Source organism: Rhinolophus sinicus, chromosome X, assembly GCF_036562045.2.
Source record: "Rhinolophus sinicus isolate RSC01 chromosome X, ASM3656204v1, whole genome shotgun sequence".
Classification (NCBI taxonomy): domain Eukaryota; kingdom Metazoa; phylum Chordata; class Mammalia; order Chiroptera; family Rhinolophidae; genus Rhinolophus; species Rhinolophus sinicus.
In genome coordinates, this window is record NC_133768.1 from 38,985,633 (window position 1) to 38,993,867 (window position 8,235).

The 8,235-nt window shown below is 40.7% G+C and overlaps 1 long non-coding RNA gene across 1 annotated transcript in view; it reads left to right on the forward strand.

Moving 5' to 3' along the window:
* The window catches only part of LOC141569711 (uncharacterized), a 28,441-nt gene extending 24,769 nt beyond the window's left edge, over positions 1-3,672 (forward strand). The window contains exon 4 of the long non-coding RNA XR_012493475.1: positions 495-3,672. This is a non-coding gene — a long non-coding RNA (uncharacterized LOC141569711). The remainder of the gene's footprint in view (positions 1-494) is intronic.
* The last annotated feature ends 4,563 nt before the right edge of the window (positions 3,673-8,235 follow it).

Consider the following 8,235-nt stretch of genomic DNA (forward strand, 5'->3'; position numbering starts at 1 on the left):
GGGACATGGCTTGTTTTCATCAGCTCTAAAGCTACACCTGAAAATCTATCTGGAAGGAGCATGAAGAAATGGCAGCCCTTGCAGAACACCAGCTGGCCTCCTGAGGGGTCTGCTCTCAAAGGGCCACACTTTCAAGTTAGTGGAATTGTACTTAAAAAAAAAAAAAAAAAAAGATTAACCGCTTCTCTTTTGTTGGGCTCTGTCTGGGAGCTGCTGGAAGGCTAGTGAATTTGCTCAAGTTTGGGGATGGGGAACGCTCCAGAACTCATCTGCTTCCTCCATTTCAGTTTCAGCTGAGGAAACCAAGGAGGGCAAGAAAAAGGGACATGCACAAGGTCTCAGTGGAAAGGGCAGAGCCTGGCACTGCTCACCCACCTTCCCCAGCTGCCCGCTTCATAGAGCAGCAGGTGGACTCTGTATTCTACTAGTGGTTACACTGGTCTTCACCTTTAGTTAGGAAGCCCAGATCTAACACTACCTTTTCATACCCACAGGGGAAACTGCTGGAGAGTGAGGATGGACCTACCTGCCCCAACCCTGACCATTTCCACCACCTCAGAAGCCTGGCCTTGGCGTGTGGCATCAGAGCCAGGAACAAACAAATCACAAGTGCACTTAGTTTCACAAATCTGATGACGGCTGAGTGTGGTATATATTTGGGAAGATGATCCAAACTTGGCTCTGGAGGTTCCTCTTGATGGGAGGCCAGTTCTCAGCTGCCTGCTCCTTCTGGGGTCAAAGATCCAGGCCAGTGAGAAATGCTGACATCCCAACTTTGGGCTGTGGAGTCATCACCTTGGCGTGGGCTGGGTTATGGGGACAGCCAAGCTGAGACAAGACAGGTCCTTACAGCCTAGGCTGGGCCTGGTTCTGGGGCTCACTACCTGTGGTGCCAGGCTTTGCCTGTCAGCTGGAGGCACTGGGTCTCGTAAGTCTTTGGGGGCTACTTGGTAGAGTCCTGGGCCCATCAGGGATGATTTGTCTTGACATTTTGCGACTGTCCCTGCAGCAATGCTGAGAGAGAGGAGATCCTTCTCTCTCCCAGCACCTCCATGTACCTGGAAACTCCCCAAATCCATACTATTGGGATTTCATGGAGGCTTCCTGAACACCCCTTCCATATTGGTATGATCGATCATTAACTCCATTTCCACCCTTCTTCCCTTTTTGGAGAATGGGGGTGGGACCTGAAAATTCCAAGCTTCTAATCATGGCTTGGTCTTTCTGGTGACCAGCTCCCATCCAGTAGCCATCCAGGCACCCACCCAGAGTCACCTCATTAGAACAAAAGACACTCCTATCGCCCAGGAAATTACAAGGGATTCAGGAGCCCTGTGTCAGGAACTGGAGTCAAAGACCAAATGTTAGAACAAAAGCTACTTCTAGTGCTCTTATTACTTAGGAAATTACAAGAGTTTTTGCAGATCTTTACCAGGAACCAGAGGCAGAGACCAATATATATTTTCTATTATCTCACATCACCCCAAACCACAGGCTAGCAAGTGGTGGCACTGGGATTCAAATCCAGATAGTCTGTCTAGAGTCCATTCTTTTAAATAATAAAAGTATGCTACTCATTCTTTCTGCTTGAAGAAATATCTCCTGCAGCTTTCTGACCTGCTCCAATCAGGACTGATTGTCCTGCACTTGACTACCCACTCCAGTCCTAGAATCCATGCCAGAGGTTATTGCTATGGGTCAGTTTACTGGGGATCCTTCCAGACCACTTTCTATGTCCTTACATATATATTGTACATAGAAAATATATAGTTTGTATTTTTTCCTTTTATAGGAATATTCTTTTTAAATTAAATTTATTGGTAACATTGGTATTGCTTCTCCAATTAAAAAATAGCTTGAAATAAACATGGCTTAGAGAGATTTCCATAGTGATACATATAAATCTACCTGTAGTACTCAGAATAATGACCCCCCTCAAAAATATCCACATTCTAATCCCTGAAGCCTAGGAATAGGTGACCGTACATGGCAAAAAAGACTTTGCAGATACAATTAAGTTAATTATCTTAAAAGGGGGAGATTATCTTGGTTTATCTGGGTGGGCCCAATGTAATCACAAGGTCCTTAGAAGTAGAAGGGTCAGAGTCAGAGAGAGAGAGAGAGAGAGAGAGAGAGAGAGAGAGAGAGAGAGAGAGAGAGAGAGCAAGAGAGACAGAGAGACAGAGACAGAGATTTGAAGATTCTATGCTGATGCCTTTGAAGATGGAAGATGGGGCCATAAGCCAAGGAATACAGATGTCCTTTAGAAGGTAAAAAGGGCAAGGAAGTGAATTCTTTCTTAGAGCCTCTAGAAGGAATGCAGTCCAAAAAATATCTTGATTTTAGCCCAGTGAGACCCATTTAGAACTTTTCACCTTCAAAACTGTAAGATAATAACTTTGTACTGTTTTGAGCCACAAACTTTGTGGTAATTTTTTATAGCAGGAACAAGAAGCAAATATCTTACATCATCATTTTTAACCACTACATTGTCAGTACTCCATAGTAGGAGTCGCCATTATTTATTTAGCCATTTCCCTGTTAATGAACTTTTGGGTCACTTCTAATTTTTCCACTGGCATGCTCAGCAAATTCCCTGGTATGTGATTCTATGGGTACACATGTGAATATTTTATTAGAAGAATGGATACCTTGAATAGAATTCCTAGGACAAAAATGGGCAATATTAATTTTAATAAAACTGCCTACATTATCCTCCAAAAGTCAGAACCAGTTTATGTTTATGAGTGGATGACCTGCCAATTGTACATTCTCTTTCCAGTGTGAGATATTATCAATCTGTAGAGCAAGCAAAACCAAATCATATATTTGTTTTAATTTGCATGTCTCAAAACACTATTGCATTTCTCTAATGTTGATCATAATTTCTTAAGTTTATTGGACATTTCTTTTTCTATAAATTGCCTATTCATATAATTTACCCATTTTTTATTGGGTTTTTAAAATCTTTTTCCTATTGGTTGGCTAGAATTCTTTATTCTGGATATTAATTTTCATTTTACTTTAATTGCCTGTCTTTCTATGTTACTTATGATCTTTTATTTTTCAGGAATTTTGAACTTAGATGTAGTAATATTTGTCAATGTTTTCTCTCATGGTTGTTTTAAAAAATAAATTTTATTGGGGAATGTTGGGGAACAGTGTGTTTCTCCAGGGCCCATCAGCTCCAAGTCATTGTCCTTCAATCTAGTTTTCGAGAGCACAGCTCAGCTCCAAGTCCAGTTGCCGTTTTCAATCTTTAGTTGCAGGGGGCGCAGCCCACCATCCCATGCGGGAAGTGAACCCGCAACCTTGTTGTCCAGAGCTCGTGCTCTAACCAACTGAGCCATCCTGCTGCCCTCTCTCATGATTTTTGTATTCTATATCTTACTATAAAAAGCTTTCTATGATCTGAGATTATTTAGTAATGTTCTATATTGTCTTCTAACATTTTTATGGTCAGTATTTTAGTCCATCTGGAATCTATTTTTTATTTTCCTTATTAAAGACTATTATTTTAAAATTTGCATACATAAAATTGACTTGTTTTAGTGTGCATTTTAATGAATTTTAACACATAAATTGATTAACTTAACCACCACCAAAATCTGTATACAGAGCAGTCTCATAACCCAAAAACACTCCCTCAGGCTGCTCTTTCATAAGCAAACCTCCTCTTCATCCCAATCCCTGGCAACCACTCATCTGCTCTCTCTCTCTCTCTCTCTCTCTCTCTCTCTCTATATATATATATATATATATATATATATATATATATATAGTTTATATATATAAACTAGAATGTCATATAAGTGGAATCATCAGGAAAATCTGAAAATCTGCTCAATCTGCTCAAGTTACAGTACCTTTGAGTCTGGCTTCTTTCATGCAGCATAATATTTTGAGATTCGTCTATGCTGATGCATATATTAATGGTTCATCCCATTTTATTGCTGAGCAGTGACACTCAGCATTGTTTGTATAGCCTATTGTATGAATGTATCACAGTTTGTTTATACATTCACTCATGGAAGGACATTTGGGTTGTTTCCAGTTTGGAAATTATGAATAGAGGTGCTGTAGACATTCGTGCATAAGTTTTGGTGAGCACATAAGTTTTCATTCCTCTATAGCAGAGGCCAGCAAATTACAGTCCATGAGCCAAAACTGGCCTGTTGCCGGTTTTTGTAAATAAAGTTTTATTAGAACCAGCCACATTCATTTGTTCCTGTGTGAGTTGCTTTCTTGCTCTAACGGCAGAGTTGGGTAGTTGTGACAGAGACTGTATGGTGGCCAAACTCTAAAATATTTACTGCTTGGCCATTTACAGGAAGACTTTACTGACCCTTGGAATTCATAAACAGTTTTTTGGGGTTACTTTACCAAGTCTTTTCTCTAGGAAGAGAGGTAGGTCTCACCTCCCGGAAACACAGTTCCACCTATTGGAGAGGAAGGTTCTCCATCAGAGTTTTGGCTCCTGTGAGGTTTCCTTTGGCCACTGCCAATTCCATCATGAGACTGCTTAGGGGCCTGGGCACGGAAGACTAGAGAAAATAACAATAAAGTAGTGGGGGATTTCCACACTCTTGGAGCATTAGGCATTCTTTTTTTTTATTCATCAAGCCAGAACTAAAGGGCTTCTCCTGGATCTCTGTCTGAACCACAGTGTTCACTTTTGGTTTCAACCTGCATTTAGTTCAATCTAGAGAATACTGAAGGAAAAAAGTGGAAAACTCAACACCATGTAATTGGAACTTCAAATTCTGGTCTTCTTACCCAGTCCTCCTGCCACTATTTACTTTTCAGAGCCCTCAAATAGCTGGTCCATGCATTTACACCTGAGCTAAATCTGTGAAGTCTTTCTCCCCCTGCAATGTGCAGCTACTGGTGTCTCTGCTTAGATCATTTTTTAAAAATATACATTTAAGGCTTGCTTTTGAGGGGCCACCCCCATGTCTGTACAGCTTAGTGTTCAGCCAAAGACTGATCAGAGGTTATGCAAAAACATGTCAAGCCACGTTTGACTTGCTTTAGTGCTGGAGGGTATATTCAAGCCTCAGGACTTTTACAAGTCTGTCCTGGCCTTTATGTTTTCACTGGGCTTGTTTGTGTCTCCTCTGTGCATACACAGGCTCAGTAAGCCAGAGATACGTGGATGGTTTGTGTCTCTTCTGATCTCTGCTATATGTGCATGTGCACAAAGGCTCCAGTCTCCCCAAGACATAGGGAGAGTTTATCAGGTCCCCTGTGAATGTCTCACCTCCCAGATCTCCACGTTAAATTCCTGGCAGACCAGGCCATTGCAGACCCCAAAAGGCTGTAAAGTCTGGCTAATGGCTCTGCTGGCCCCCTTTCCTTTCCTTGCTGCTGAAAGATAGTCACTTAAACTGGCCATGCTCCAAATTATGTTAGCCATCTCCAGCAGCTGCGGGGAAGCTTGCTATTTTCCTGGCCTGCCCTAGTTGAAACACTGCACCAACAGTGCTGGAGGAATGATGGGAGCTACACTGGAAAAAAAAAAAAGAAAAAACACAAACTGAACTGCTCTGAGCCAAAGTTGAGCAGTTTTGATGAATAAAGCACTTCTCAGTTTGAGGTATGCATTTGGTCTAATTCCAGAGTACTGAAATTGTTGTTTTTGACAGATCCCCTCTCCCCAGCTTTTAGAGTTACTTTTGAGGGAAAGGATTTGTCAGCCTCCTTACTCCATCATGCCAGAAGCAAAAGTCCGCTTCAAGTTTTACACAAGCAAACATAATGGAAGAAAGCAGCACACCCGCCACCAGCCCAATCAATACCTCAGATTAAAATCAAGACAGTTCACAGGGGCAAAGATGCTTGTCTCTTCGCAAACATCCTCAAAACAAAACCTACTGCCTGCTAACAGCATGATTAAGACTCCACACTTTCCCTTCAACCACACGCTCTTCTTGAATATGACACCTCACCATTATCTTCCTCTGTATTTCAGAACTGAATTCAGTTAGCGTGTGCAGGGTAACAGAGAACTGCAGAACCAGACCCAATATGCTTACAACTAAACTTCTTCCATTTTATTATTGTCAGCCTTTCCATTTCAAGTGTTTCCACTCTAAGTTGAATATAGCTGTATTTTTTTAAAATTAAAGTTTATTGGGCTGACAGGATATAGCTGTATTTCATTTCTGTATCCAATCTGAGATTCTCTATCATTATTATGTGAGTTTAATCATTTATATGCAGTGCAATTCTTTGGCCTTATTTCTAGACCAGTGTTTCTCAACAAGGGGCAATTTTGTACCCCCGCCCCAGGACATTCAACACTGTTTGGGACACTTTTTGTTTTTTACAATGAGGAAGTGATGATGCTACTGGCATTTAATCGGTAGTGGCCAGGGATACTGCTAAACAGCCTACAATGCGCAGTATGGCTCCCACAACAAAGAAGTTGCGCCAGATGTTCGGGGGTTATATACGTTATTTCTCAATAGCTTTCTCCTAGGAATGCAGTCATTGACATTGTTGGGCTGTGAATCACTGACTCACCACACACCCAATCAATGACCACCAAGAATACTTCATCTGCTGATTTCCAAAACCTCCTGACCACTGTATCACATGCCTAGCAACACTGACCCCAGAATCTGGTGTTTATTAAACACTGATCCAGAATTGTTTCCATCTATGTCTTCCAGGAAACCTACTTGCTTGATACCCAAACCCTTAATTGCTGACACTTAATCACTAAGAGGAATAGATTCCATAAGACTGAGGCCCCAAACAGACCACACAGACCATAAGCTACCTTGGAGTCACTAGTCAGACAGCTCCTAACCATTGACTCCCAGAGCATCCACATCCCAGACTCCCTTCAATCACTACCTTGCAGACAACCATAATCACTGACTTCTGTGGGCCTCTCAATCATTCACCTACACATTTCCCCCAATCAACAACTCTCATAGGCCTTCAGTTGCATTAAGCAACAGAAGTCCATTTTCTTGACTCTCACATAACTCCAACCCTTGACATCAACAGATCTCAAGTCATTGACCCGACAGACACTTAAAACCTGGCATCCAAGGACTCCTACCTCTAACACAACAGACAGCAAATAACTGCATAGAACCTTGCACAGTGAACTATGATGTCCACTAATAACAGATTCCCATCATTTATCCCCCACAGAATACTACACCAAAGAATGCACACACATGGTAAATAAGCATATGAAAAGATGCTCAACATAACATGTCATTTGGAAATTAAAAATTAAAACAACAGTAGGGTACCATTACACACCTATTAGAATGGCTAAAATCCAAAATACTGACAATACCAAATATTGATGAAAATATGGAGCAACAGAAATGAGCTATCAAACCACAAAAACACATGGAGGAAACTTAAATGCATATTGTCTTTAATGAGTAAAGCCAATCTGAAAAGACTATATACTATATAATTTCAACTATATGACATTCTGGAAAAGGCAAAACAATAGAGACATGTACACCTATGTTCATAGCAGCACTGTTCATAATAGCCAAGAGGTGGAAGCAACCCAAGCATCCATTGATGGATGAATGGATAATCAAAATGTAGTGTATACATACAATGGAATACTATTAGCCTTAAAAGAAGGAAACCCTGTCACATGATACAACCTGGATGAACCTTGAGGACATAATGCTAAGTAAAATAAGCCAGTTATAAAAACAAATACTGTGTGATTCCACTTTTATGAAGTACCTAGAGTCATCAAATTCATAGAAACAGAAAGTAGAAGATTGGTTACCAGAAGCTGGGGGGAAGGGGGAATGAGGAGTTGTTTAATGGGTACAGTTTCAATTTGCAAGATGAAAAAGTTCCTGAGATCTGTTATGCAACAATGTGAATACACTTAACACTACTGAACTGTATGTTCAAAAATGGTTAAGATGGTAATTTTTATGTTATGTGTTTGTTTTATCACAATAAAAAGCATTAAAAAATGATAGAGACAGTAAACAGATCAGTGGTTGCCAGAGTTTCATGAGGAGGGGGAAGGATGAATAGATGGTCCACAGGGGATTTTTAAGGCTGTGAAACTACTTTGTGTGATACTGTAATGCTGGATACGTGTCTTTACACATTTGTCCAAATGCATAGAATGTACAGAGTGAACCCCAAAGTAAACTATGGACTTGTACATTAAAATAATGCAGTAGAAAATGTAGAACTTGAAAAAATCCGTTGCATCATGACAACACAATA